Below are 13,476 nucleotides of genomic sequence, written 5' to 3'. Positions count from 1 at the left end.
CATTTGCCAGAGTAGAAACCGCTTTCCCTCCACGATCAAATTGACGCCAGAGCCGGCACAGATGGACGTTGTCTGTCTGGGACCCCTTCTGAGCTGTGTTTATTCACTCTGGTCCTTGAAACACCTGGTCCCTTCAAGGAGGGCAGGACAGAGATGGGAGAGCAGAGAAAGCTGACAGAGCTGTCACGCCACATGGGGTCCTCGATCTGCGGCAGCAGCAACAGCGTGACCCAGGAGCTCGTTGGGGCTGACCCTGTCCCCGCCTTCAGCGGGTGAGCCAGCAGGCAGCCCTCCCCTGAGGGGTTGGGGCGGGCACCCAAGGCTCACACTGGGCTCTCGCCACATGTCGGGGGTGAGGCAGGAGAACAGGGGGTTCTAAGTGACGGTCAGAGAATAAAGATGGCCTTTCTTTGCCCCAGAGAGCGCTGTTCTACTCCTTTGGCCCTTCGTTTACTCTCAATCTGTCGCACAGCGGTGTGTCCATTCTGGGGAGCGGTTCAGCAGGGCCTCGAGAGGAAGGGGAAGCAGAGAGGTGGCCACCCAGACGGGGCTCCAGGAGCCCACGCAAGGGTGAGCAGTGCCTGGGGCCCAGGGAGCTGGGGGTGGCGGCTGGGGGCAGCCCAGGGCGGCCAGAGCCGAGGGGCCCGGCGGCCGCCCCTCGGGATACACCTCCCGCTTCACTCGCGGCCCCACTTAGCTCTGTGGTGGGAACGAGTGCAGGCGGCCCAGGGAAAATCCCAGATGCCTGGGCTCCTCCCATGGGGCGGCTGGACCAAGCGACTGCCAAAGGGCACTGAAAACAACAGAAGTTCATCGTCTCCCAGTCCGGGGGGCCAGGTGACCCAAATCAAGGCTTCGGCAAGGCTACCCTCCCTCGGGAGGCTCCAGAGAAGACCCCGCGCCCCCTCGTCCTCTGGCGGTTCCTGGTCCTCCTTGGCTTGTGGCTGTGTCACCCCAGTCTGGGCCTCGGTCGTCACATGACTGTTTCCCTCGTGTCTCTGTCTCCTCTCCCGAAAGAGCATCAGTCAGTGGATTTAGGGCCTGTCCCAATCCAGGAGGACCTATCCCAACTGAGCGCATCTGCAAAGAGGACACCATTTAACCCACTACCATGCCCCATGGACCATTTTAGAATCACTGGCCTATTCTCCCTATAGATCTTCTTTTCTCCTTCATCTGCAATTGAGTTAAAAAAAAAAAAAAAAAGTTAATTGGGATCTTGAGTGGATTTGAAATGTCCCTCCTCTCACCTGAGACTTCACCGGGTTTGCATTTCAGCTGCAAGAGTGTATTTAATGGCTGTGGACAGGGAAGGGAGGCCTGGAGGGCAGGCCTCATTAAATATTTATATTTTGTAATCGCCGGGTTTGCAGAACCACCTGGGCGCTTGCAGAAGCCGAGGCCCCTCCCTCTCCAGTGCGGTTGATCCAAAGGACACCATTCATTATCTTTTATCAAGTATAATAGGCCTATAAAAAGTCATTCTCGGCATTGTCGTGAGAGCCCTGTGTCCCCCGGGGACCGGTCCTGGGAAGCCACCCTCATCTTCCCTCAGAGAGCCTCTAACGCTGCAGGCAGAGGGGGTGGGACCAGGGTCTCTGCGTCTTCCGGTGGCGTGTCTTCACCTCTCCGAGTTGCAGTAACTTCATCTCCCAAAGGGAGTGAATTTAGTCGACCCAAAGGAAGGGCGCACTACTGTGCGCCAGACACGGGGGTTGGATGACTGTGTAGTAGACAAACAGGGTCTCTGTCCTCACAAAGCTCCCTTCGGGCCCCCAACAAACAAGCGAATCTACCCACGGTGCAATGTGACATCAGGTGGAGAGAGTCACTGCAAAGTTCCTGTAAAGGAACCCTTCCATTTCCTCTAAAGGAAGTGAGTGAGTAAAGAGGTCTCCCCAGTGGGAGAGGCAGGGTCCCTGGGCTGAACAGGACGCCCCCGCCCCGAGGACTGGCGTGAGGCTTTGGGCGAGCCGGACAGAGCGGTCCCCCGGAGGGCTGCGCCCAGCAGACGGAAACCGAGTCTCGGGCGGCGGTCGCGGGGCCTGTCAGAGCCTTTCTGGGACGTCCAGGGGACACCCAGCGCGGGAGGGGCCCTGGAGGTGGTGCTGAGCATGCAGGGGTGAGGCAGGCACGTCACAGGGTGGTGGCAGTGCTGTCACGGCAACATCATAGCAGCATCACAATGGTGGCTGCCTGGGGGGACCTCGACAGCCAGCCGTGTCCAGAGGCAGGGGTGCCCTGGACTGCTGAGGTCGGCCTGCCTGGCGCCTGTCCCCTGCCCTTGGGCTTGAGCACCCCAATTACGTCCTGGGGGCCTGCTTGTCACTGGAGCAGAGCGCGGAGAATCAGGAGTGAAGGAGACCAGCTTGGTGACGCTGCAGCAGAAGCGCCTCTGGAGGGACAGAGGGCCAGGCAGGAGGACACGGCGTGGGGCAGGACATTTGTATTACAGGGGAAGCAGAGGCAGCTCTTCCTTGAAGCCATTTGGACCTTTACATTTTCACTATCGTGAGCCCATCAGTCAAGGGCTGCTGCTGGGGAGTCGGACCATTTTTCTCCTTCGAAAGGTCAGCGACTTATTTCAGCTGACGCCGTCACCGAACAGCGCGGAGAGGCAGACCCCGCTCCCCGATGTCCCTGTGTCCCCCAGCTCCAGGAGACAGGGACTCTCACGGAGACCCATCCATCACTGCTCGCAGCTGGAACCTGGAAACGAAGGAGACTCGCCCGTGCTCCCAATCAATGCCCGTCTGCCCTGGCTGTCGATAACTGCCTGGCGGTCCCGCCGTCCCCCTGACAGGAGCACCGGGGGTCAGGCTGAAGATGCTCCGGGGCGGGGGAGGGGCGGCGGGGGAGGCGGCCGTGCCGCCCAGAGCCACCTGCTGGGCTGGAATTAAGTTGGCTCTTTGTCTAATGAAACTGACTCCAAGGGTCCCTGCGGCGCACAGACTCAAGGGCTCTCAGGAGGCGCGATGATGAGCGGTGACACTCAAGCCTCGCCTCCCCGACCCCCAGCAGGCACTGCTAGGGAGCTCCGGGGCGCCGGGCGCGCGGACCCGCCGAGGGACCAGCCCCCCCGCCCCTGCCTTCCCCATTCCCCTGACGGAGAGACCAAGGCACTCAGAGGCTTGGAGAGCCGCTTGCGGTCCCGGGTTCCAGAGCGCCTGTGTGGTCCTCGTGCCTGTAGGGAGCAGGGGCTGACCCCCAGAGGCGGACGCACTGCGAGGACCGGGGAGCCCGCTCAGGGCCAAGCTCTGCACGGGGCTGCCTGAGTGCCACTCGCCAGGAGGGAGAGGCAGAGCGGGACGGCAAGGGCCAGGTAGACTGCTGTCCCCATGGGCTGTAACCACAGGCTGCAGGGACTCACGAAGTCAAACCAGCCACCAGAGTGGCTGGGGAGGGGCAGGGCAGTCCTCTGAGAATGGGGACCACTCCAGTACGATGCCCCGAAGTACGAAACCCCAGACCTGGGAGCTGCTTCCTTTGGGGGCGGGGGGCAAAGTTGGCTCAGATTTGCGGATGAGCCAGGGTGGGAGTGAGCACTGGGCTGTCAGAAATTGGGTCAGGAAGCCCAACTGCAAAGATACGGGGGACTTATGTTCCCCAAGAAGCCCAGAGGGCAGAGAGGCTCACTGAGCTGGACGCTGATCCTCCTGGCAGCGCCGGGTGTACCCGCAGGCCGCCCCCTGGCTGGACGGGGCCTGGGCGGAACTGCTGGTCGGCCTGTGCCCCCAGCCTCCACTCCCAGGCCTGCTTGTGTGCTCATGACCTATCACCCCTCGGGGGGGGCAGAGCCCCACCCATTGCGGGGTCCACCCCCCAGAACCACACTCCCGTCGCTCAGGTTCCAGTGCCCCCGGAAGCCTGCTGGGGTCCCCGCTCAGAGTGATCCCCTTCCTCTCCCAGTGTCCGGGGTCTCCTATTTCTGACAGTTACGTGCGGCTTGTCTCATTTTCCTTCCCCCCAAAGTACTCCCAGGAGCCTCAAACTTGGCCAAGCCTGGTAGAAGGAAGGAAAGAAGATTTCAATGGAAGATGAGACTGGATTTCCAAAGTGGCCCGCCGGATGCGTGGGCAGAAAGTGACAATCTGCTTGGGGTGTCGTCATAGGGCGGTGGGTTCGGGTTTCACTGCAAAGCCTGAAAAGCCAACAGAACATGGGCTGAAACAGGACGGAGGCTGGTTTTCCTTTCTTGTAAATGACGTCTGGAGGTGAGGTCCGGAGCTGAGGCAGTAGCCTTGCTCCATGAAGCTGTCGGAACGGCCCCTTCCTGCTTTCCACCCCACTGTCCTTAGAGGGCGACTCTTGTCCTCACGGTCCAATGTTTCGGCTGTTCTGATAGCTGCGCCGTGGTTTGTCATTGTTTTAATTTCCATTTCCCCGATGACATAGGATGTGGAGTGTCTTTTCACGTGTTTATTTGCTATCTGTGTCTCTTCTTTGGTGGGATATCCATTACTGGAGGTTTTTTGCAAAACTATTAATACTTTTACCATACAATCCAGTAATCATGCTCCTTGGTATATTTACTCAAATGAGTTAAAAACTTATATCCACACAAAACCTGTGCACGGATGTTTATGGCAGCTTTAGCCATACTTGTCAAAACTTGGAAACAACCAACATGCTCTTCAGTCGATGAATAGACAAGCAAACTGTGGTGCGTTCCGACAACGGACTATCATTCGGTGCTTAAAAGAAACAGGTTATTGAATTATGAAAAGACCTTAATGGCACATTACCAAGTGAAAGAAGTCAATCTGAAAATCAACGCACTATGTAATTCCAGCTAGATGGCATTCTAGAAAAAGCAAACTACGGAGACAATAAGAAGATCCGTGGGTGCCGGGGGCCGGAGTATGTGGAGGAACGGACAGGCAGAGCACAGGAGGCTTTCGGGAAGTGAAACTGTTCTGCATGGTACTGTAATGATGGACGTCACCATACATCCATCTAAACCCACAGGAGGTACAATGCCGGAGTGAGCGCCAAGGTGAGCTACGGACTCTGGGCGATCGTGCTGTGTCGGTGCAGGGTCATCCGGTTGGGGATGCTGCTAATGGGAGCTGTGCGTGGGGGCAGGGGGACATGGGAAACGCCTGTGCCTTCCCCTCAATTTTTCTGTGCACTGAAAACGACTCTAAAAGAATTGTCTTAATTTTTTTAAAAGATTTTATTTCTTTATTTCTAGAGAGGAGGGGAGAGAGGAGACAGAGAGGGAGAGAGTCTCTGTTGCCTCTCACTCACCCCCTACTGGGGACCTGGACCGCAACCCAGGCCCGTGCCCTGACTGGGAACCTAAACAGCGACGCTTTGGGTTGCAGGCGGCACTCAATCCGCCCGGCCACACCAGCCGGGGCCAATTGTCTTAATTTTTAAAAATTAAACTCATGACATAGGTAATTTTGAACCTGTACATCCGTCAAAGGGCAATTTCAGCTAGAAATGAGAAGATGAGATTCGATGACGACCATGCCTCAGCTGTAGCAAATGGAAAGTTCAGATTTACCGGAATTTTAAAACAAGAGACTAAGTCGTCACGTTTAGTTCCATTGTATGACGCATGCAAAGTGTGGCTGCTCGGTTCTCTGGAGCAGACCCTGAGAACTGCCACGCAACGGCAGCTGAAACCGTTTCGTACTTACAAACGACCGCTGTGCACCTCACCGGTCTCTGGAACTGCTGAAGGGAGGCAGAGTCTCGCGGTCCTGTGTCCTTGGCTCCTTGGTTGAGTCATGAAAGAGTTTTACCAAGATTGGCTGTCATATCAACTCCAGCTCAAGGTTTCTCTGACTCCAACGATATCCTTGCCAAATGTTCAATAATCAAAGACAAAAAACCTGAGTTTGATTTCAAGTTTTCTCACTGTCCTCACATAATCTATGAAAGAGCTAACTCTGAAGCTCCAAAGGGGGAAAAGCAGCCCATCAACGACCGAGCCGGGCAGATGCAAGAACTGGTGCTGAAATTAAAAACCTTCATAACACAAATCAATAATAATGACTTCGTGGTTTTTCCGACACGAATCAATATGCAGACGATTTGCATTATGATTGGCAGCACTATATAACAATTTGCATTAATTGTTTAAAAAAAAAAACCCATGAAAATGGAAGAACACTTTGTAGAGAAGGGTAAGTCCAGAGTTGCTTTCCAATTTCCACGCTGTCCCCCACGACGCTCGGTGTTCACAATCCCAAACTGGGAGGTTTGCTCCCTGTGGACCATTTTAAAACGGATACGCTTTTCCTTCAAAGTGAAATCACATTACAAAGAGGTGGACCGGCCTTGTCAGCGGGAGGCGAATGTTAAAGGAAAATGGCTCGTATCACAATTACTGGAGAACTTTTCAGTGTGTTTGGAACAACTAAGACGCGGGAATCTACTTTCAACAGTCAACGGTACACAATCCAAATACTGACCAACTATTTCTCACAAAAACTGAGCAGCTAAATTGAAACTCGGATGCTGTAAGTATAGAACCCACACACTAGATTTTAAAGATTTAAAGCAACACCAAAGGAATGTAAAATATCTCATCAATCATTTTCATCTTTATTACGTGTTGAAATGATAATTTGGGGATCTACAAGGTCTATTTTTAAAATTAATTTCACCTGTTTCTGATTTTTTACTAGAACACTTGAAATTACACACGTGGCTCTCATTACCTTCCCACCGAACAAGGCAGTTGAACTTTCTTTCCAGAAAAACCGAAGTTTATAGTAAGGAGATGTCCTTTCTGCCTTTGGCTCCTTGTTTCAAAGTGTGGATCCCTATCCACTCTCATAAAGGTCACCAAATGGTGGCCAAATCCAGTCAGCAAGTTTGATTTGGTTCCTGTCAGGTGTTAAAAAAAAAGAAAAATTAATTGACAGCACAGAAAAACCGAAGTTATACCCAAGCATTTGATTCTTGGCCTTCTTCAAAAAACCAGATCTGGTCAGTCAAAGCCCTTATGTCCAAGTTGATGCCTGGAGTTGAACCCAGGGCAAGCGGGCCTCCCCTTGCTCAGGGAGGCTGTTTGTGAGACAGTTTAACATAGCTGGAGTCCAGAGTTGGCCAATTTCATTAAATTAATTGGAAAGAAATCGCTCCTTGTCAGGGGTCTGATGAAGTCGAAATGGAATGACCTCTTCTTAGCTTGAACCCACGCAAAGTCAAAACCATTTAAAGTATATGTTATGATAAGATCTTTGACCAACTTTAAAACTTCTCCTATGATTGTTTTAAAGGTCTTCTATAGTTATTCTACATAGGGATTTTTTAAGGCTTCTTGAGTCCACTTTACGTATTTCTATTATTCAAGAAAGCCACCTAGCATTTCTCTACATTTTTAAATATTCGCTTGTCATTCAGGTGCCAGCCTAAGCTTCCCAAGGCCTGTGAGCCCAGGTTACCTGGCTCCTCCTCCCTCCCTCCTTCCCTCCCTCTACTCCAGCCTCATTGGCCTCCTCCATCGTCCCGGGACACTAGGACCCCTTGCACCGCCCCACCCGACCGCTAGCTGTGCCCTCTGCCTGGACCATCTTTTCCAGCTGGGAGCCCCGCCTCCCTGCCCCGCCCAACTTACGCGGAGCCAGGCCCTCCCAGTACCTTCCCCACACGCTCAGCTCATGTAGCCCCGCCCACCGTCCTCACTCTGGCTTGTGTAGCTCCGCCTACCCTCCTCACCCTCCATCAGTCACAGTCTCAATATCTTCACCGCCACCGTGTCCAGCTGCAGTGGTCTTGTGTATTAATTAACCGGATTTGGTCAGCTTTGTCCTCTGTCCCTACCCCCAGTTAGAACCTCCCTCGGGTCTCCAAGGGCAAGGCTTCCCCACTCCTGCTTTTCCTGCGCCTAAAGAATTGCTTGGAATGTGGCAAGTGCCCAACAAATGCTTGATGCTTCTGTGACTCTTCAAATGGAAAGAAATTTAAAAATCATCGTCTATTAGAGGACAGCAACCTTTAGCAGAAAAAGGCGGGGGGTACAATGTGTCAGTTAAACTTGTCCTACACCATATTCGGGTCATACTTATATTTCAAAGAGTTCATTGTTTCTCGGAGATGTAAACCTAACTGGGCACCCTGCATTTTTTTCTGGAAGCCCTAACCTAATAAACCATTGTTTTATGCTAAGGCAGTAGTTTCCAGACCTGGCTGGGAAGCTTCCTCGAAATATCGACCCCAGGGCTGCACCCTAGACGGATTGATTCCGCCTCTGGGTTTGGGCCCAGCTGCTCTGTGGTTCTGAGCATCGGGCAGGTGTGAGGGGCATGGTGCTGGGTGTCTCAGGATGTGTCCAGCAGCGTCACCCCGGCTCTGAGCAGTGGGGAATGCATTGCCTGCCCTGGGGAGCTCTGACTTTTGGGAAAAACTCCCCTTGTCCTCACTTCTCTGGGCAAAGAGAAGGCAGCCCAGCCCCTCCCACCTGGCCTGGCCCAGCGCCGCCAGTCCTAACTCCAGGTAGGGGGTAGAAAGGGGGCAAGGGACAGGGACAGAGGCTAGAGGAGGGGCCGCACCAAGAACCGAGGCCCTAATTCGCTGGGTGCCAGGAGTGGGTCTGCCCGGTGCAGAGGGAGTGGCCGCCGGCCTCTACTGCATCATCAGACACCTCCCCTCTGGGCTGGGGCAGCAGGGGGCCTCAGGGAGCAACCCCAAGGGAAACAGCCGAGCGGCCCCTCCCTGCCCTGCTCCGCTCCGCAGGGCCGCAGAGAGACCTGCAGTGTGCTCATCCTGGTCTGAGCGCTCCATTTCTCAATGAAGAAGGGAAGCGGGGGGGGAGCGGGAGGAGCAATGGGGAGCAGGCCGTATTTCAGTGTCCGGTCTGGTAGGCACACCCAGCTGGGCACCTCGCTCTCCCTTGGGTGGGGCGGCAGACGGCCCCAGGCTGTGCAAGGGCTATGGGGAGTCAAGCTGCTTGTCTCAGGGAAGTCAGAGGAGGCCTGTGGAGAAGCAGGGAGCCTCTGTGCAAGAAGGGAGGGCCGTTTGCAACAAGGTGCTCCCCCGGCGGCCCCCCATAACCAGCCTTCCGATGGGCGCTGCCTGCCCAGCCCCCACGGGGGGCCGGGCCTCCCCACGCCGCCCCCAAACAGCCCCCTGGCCTGCGTGGGTTCCCCACCTTTGTCCCCTGAGGAGACCCCGCGCCCCCAGTTTGGGCCACCAGCTGTCCTGGCGGCCACTCCAACCCTGTCCTTGTCAGAGCTTTGATCCTCCCACAGCCCCCGACCCCCAGGACAAGGAGGGTCCCTTAAAGGACAGAGGTCCGGGGCAGGCGTGAAAGGGCCTTTTCTCCCACCCTGAAGGGCCTATTGTCCTCTGATGCTCACAGGACTTCTTTGTGTGGAAGAAGGCGTAGACGGGGTCATAAAGGAGGCTATGGACTGACTAGTCCCTCCCTTTGCTATGAAATGATAGCACGTCCCCTAAATTCCAGGCAGCTCCCCCAGAGTACCTCCTCCCCCGCATTCCGATGTCTCTCAGGACTGTAGGGACCACAGCAGGAGCCCAAGGTCCAATGTCAGTGGGGTCAGGCGTCGGGCAGGAGGCAGAGTCTCCACTCCGGGCGCTTGAGTCTAAGCACTGAAGTCCCTCGCCTGTCACCTAAACCCCTCAGTCCTGGGAGAGCAGAGACGGTGGTCACCCTACCTCGTTGCTCCCTCTTCCCAAGTGCTTGGTCCCCGTGTATGGGCAGCAAATGAAAACAGAGAGGGAGTGACATGCAGGGCTTCCCCGCATGTGCCCCGGGGGCCGGCTGCCTGGGGCCGGGTCCCAGCTGCCCAGGTCCAAGCTGTGAGGCCCAGGACAAGCCCCTGGTGTCTCTGCACCTCAGTTTCTCACCAGCAGAATGGGTATGAGCGTTGTTCCAACCTCAGGAGATTGCTTCTGGAATCAACAGTCTTAATTCATGTGAAGCACTTAAAATAGTGACTGGCACGTGGCAAGTGATGCGTTGGCTATCATATACAATTAAGTCTTTATTTAAATAGTCACCCATTGGCCAGTACTCTCATTTTGCCTCTATTGAGAATAAAGGGCATTTTAAATTATTTTAACCGCTTGGGTTAAAAAAAAAAAACATCTGCTATCACACTGCTGACAAGATTAACACCTAAAATCCACCCCCCAAGACTGAGGGATACAAAAAATACAGATATACACAAAGATACACACACATAAATGGAACTTGTGTGTGCTTGTCTGTGTGTGTGTGTATACATATAGCAAACCAAAGAAGCAACCATGCACAGGACTATTAGAATGCAAGGCATAAAGTATGACAAAGGTTTATTTTGTATCTCTATATAGAAAAGCTAGCATCCGCAATGATGATGTAATAGTCATGAAGCTTTATGCACCAAATAACATAGCACTAAAATATCTGAAGCAAATGGATTTGAGATGCCTTTAAGCTTAGATGTTTCTTCCTACAGAGAACCTTCCTGGGTGCCTCAAGGCCTCTGCAGGACACACTACTTTTCTCACTACAACATTTATGGTCAGAATTTGTAATTATCTATTTAACTGCCCCTCCCCCCCCCTCACTAGGCACTAAGCCCTGGTGGGGGATTGGGGGGTCTCAGACAATATCTGTCTTATTCATTTTCCATGGCTTCAGGCCCAGGCTAATGTTCACCAGCTACCGATCATTCAATAAATATTTGTTAAAAGCATGACAAATAGATTCATATTCAATTCTGAATCTTCAAGAAAGAGAAAATACATTTTTTTTAAAATGTTCATCGATGTCTATAAAAGTCCATCATATACAGTTAGCCAAAAGAAACTTGAATAAATTTCAAAATGCAGAAACTGTGCAGATAACATTCTCTAACCTTATAGCTAAAGAATAAACAATAGAGAAACAAACAAAAAGTTCCAACCTGCCAGCAACTAAAAATCACTTTGTAAAATGACACCAAGCAAAGAAAAAAATCAAAACTGAAATTTTAATTTATTTATAAAGTATAAAGAACAACAATCCACATAACAATGTGCAAGATCTGGCCAAGTTTGCGCTTGAAGGAAAAAATGAGAGATTGAAATGTTTTCATATTTGAACAAGAAATAACTAAATAAAGTGAAGAAAGCAGTCAAAACAAGGAACTGAAAAAGGCAAAATAAACCCAAGGAGAGCAGAAGGAGGGAATTAATAAAGACAAAAGAAAAAGTAAGAAATTAGAAAACAGAATTTATAAATATATTTAAGACTGCATTCTTTAAAAGGCAAATAAACATATATATGGATAATTTAACATATTTAGACATGTAAATACAGCCTTTTCATACTTGCTTTTTTTAAAAAAAATATATAAAATCTTTAGGAGTAAACTAAGGAATAGCTCTGCAAAACCTATAGAAGTAAGCCACAGCATCTTACTAAAGAACATTCTAGAAGACCTAAATACACAGAGACACAAACAGCTCTCCTGGATGAGAAAACTCGACACAAGTCTACCAGCCCTTCCTGAATTAGGAAGTGAATCTAATATATTTCTAACCACAAGGGGGTTTAGGAGTCAGAGAGGCAGGTTTTAACAAGTGGGCATAAAATTTTTCTAGATAAACAAGACGAGTTTTGAAAGAATAATGAGGGAAGCTGGGTGAAATGGATGGAGGGCCGGCACGTCCATCGGACCGGAGTGAGGCTGCAGCATGAGCAAGCAGACGGGGCTCCTGGTCACAGGCACCGCGTCACCTGTCCCTGCAGCCTGTCTGGCCAGAGCAGCGCCAGCCAGGAGCCCCCTAAAACGCTCTGACCACCCGCAGCCCTTCGCCCGAGGAATCAGCCTCTCCTCCGCGCCCCCCCACCCACTTGGAATTACGCCAAAGATTTTAAATTTGGAGCAGATGTCTGCATCTAAATGCAAGGCGTGATGCTGTAACTGTCGCTCTGGGCCAAAGGGAAGAAAGATAATGATTAAACAAAGTTGGGGCCGATGCGAAGCAGTAAAAGATGGTAAAACTCTTGCAAACTCAAGTGACTTAAGGGATAAATAGATAAATCTCGGGACATTGCTCAGGACACTGGCATCAACACAAATGAAGAAGCTGGGTGCGGTGTGTACAGCGTGCCGTGTGCTCACGGTATGGATGTGCTCCGTGGCCAGGGAAAGTTGGGGAACATCGTTTCTGACACAATGAAAAACAGTTGAAAGAACGGGAGTCTTCACAGTCCGGAGGAGACAACATCGCATGAGTAATTAGCAGTTACTGACAACAGGAAATTCACAGGAGGTTAATCCATATTTGATTGACACATCAAAAGGCTTGAAGTAAGAATTCCGGGATGCTGGGAACGTCCAGCTCCAGAGAAAGGAGATATTTCTTCCCCCATCAGGCCCCGGGTTCTGAGCTCGTTGGCCAGAACTTGGTTGCATGCACACCCTTGAGCCAGTCATGCCGCTGGGGGACTGGACCGACTGATGGGTTTAGCCCAGGTTCTCCGGACACCCAGGACGGTGGGAGGTGTCAACTCCACACTGACCACAGGGACCTCAGAGAGAACCAGGTGAGAGTGGGGTAGGCGAACAAGACAGGTGTGAATTACAGGAGAAAATGCCCATCCCTTTCCGTAGCAGAGAAATGCACGTTGGTCATCTTTACACTGGGATTCACTGAAAAGAGCAAAGCTCAGAGCCGCACGGATGGCGCGGCTGTAACGGCCCCCGAGTCAGGACAGGGTCCCGGGCAGGCAGTGCAAATAGGCACAAGAGCCCCCCCGGGAGAGCCCAGGACGGCAGCAGCTGCCCTCCCCCCACGTCTGCGGAGAAAGTTCACGGACGCCCCGAGGGTGCTGAGGACGCCCAAGAGCAGCGCTGCCCCCCGCGGCCCAGCCTGGGAAAGCCGTTCTTCCAATGACCAAGTTTCTGAGCAGGGCCCCCAGCACAGCGGGACAAGTACAGAACACATTGTCACCCCAGAAGGTGGCAGGGGACGCCTCAACCTGCGGCCAAAACATTGGCTGCGCGGGGCTCCATCTGAATGCACTTAATTGGTGAATTTTCATCAACTGGCATTCAGATGAATAGGATTTTGTTGGAACAAATCGAATGTTCAAGGGAGAGGGGTGCGCACACGGTGTATTTGGAACAGAACCCGCCAGGCAGCAAAGAACAAGAGGCCGGCGTTGCTCTGCATTCTGGGGCCCTCACGTGCACTTTGCTTAGAGCATGCTGCTTGGCCCATATTGGGGGACAAGTCTGTCTCCCTGCCAGCCTGTGACCCCCACAGGGAAATGAGCTCCATCTCGTTCCCCATGGAGTTACTCTCATGACCAGCACAGAGCAGTTGCTCAACAAATGCCTGTGGAAGGAAGGAAGGGGGAGAAGGGAGGGAGGGAGAGAAAAAGAGGGAGGGAGGGAGAGATGGAGAAGGAGGGGGGAGGGAGGGAGGGGAAAGGAAGGAATAGAGGAGGATACTTACAGATGTCTGCTCTCTCTCCAAGCAGAAATGTGGCCGACCCGCGCCCTGCCCAGATCACTTCCA

Source organism: Pteronotus mesoamericanus, unplaced genomic scaffold (assembly GCF_021234165.1).
Source record: "Pteronotus mesoamericanus isolate MK-2021 breed Mesoamerican mustached bat unplaced genomic scaffold, CSHL_Meso_final contig_25, whole genome shotgun sequence".
In the NCBI taxonomy this organism is placed as follows: Eukaryota; Metazoa; Chordata; class Mammalia; order Chiroptera; family Mormoopidae; genus Pteronotus; species Pteronotus mesoamericanus.
The sequence above is the reverse complement of the archived record's forward strand: the minus strand, read 5'-3'. Positions refer to the sequence as shown.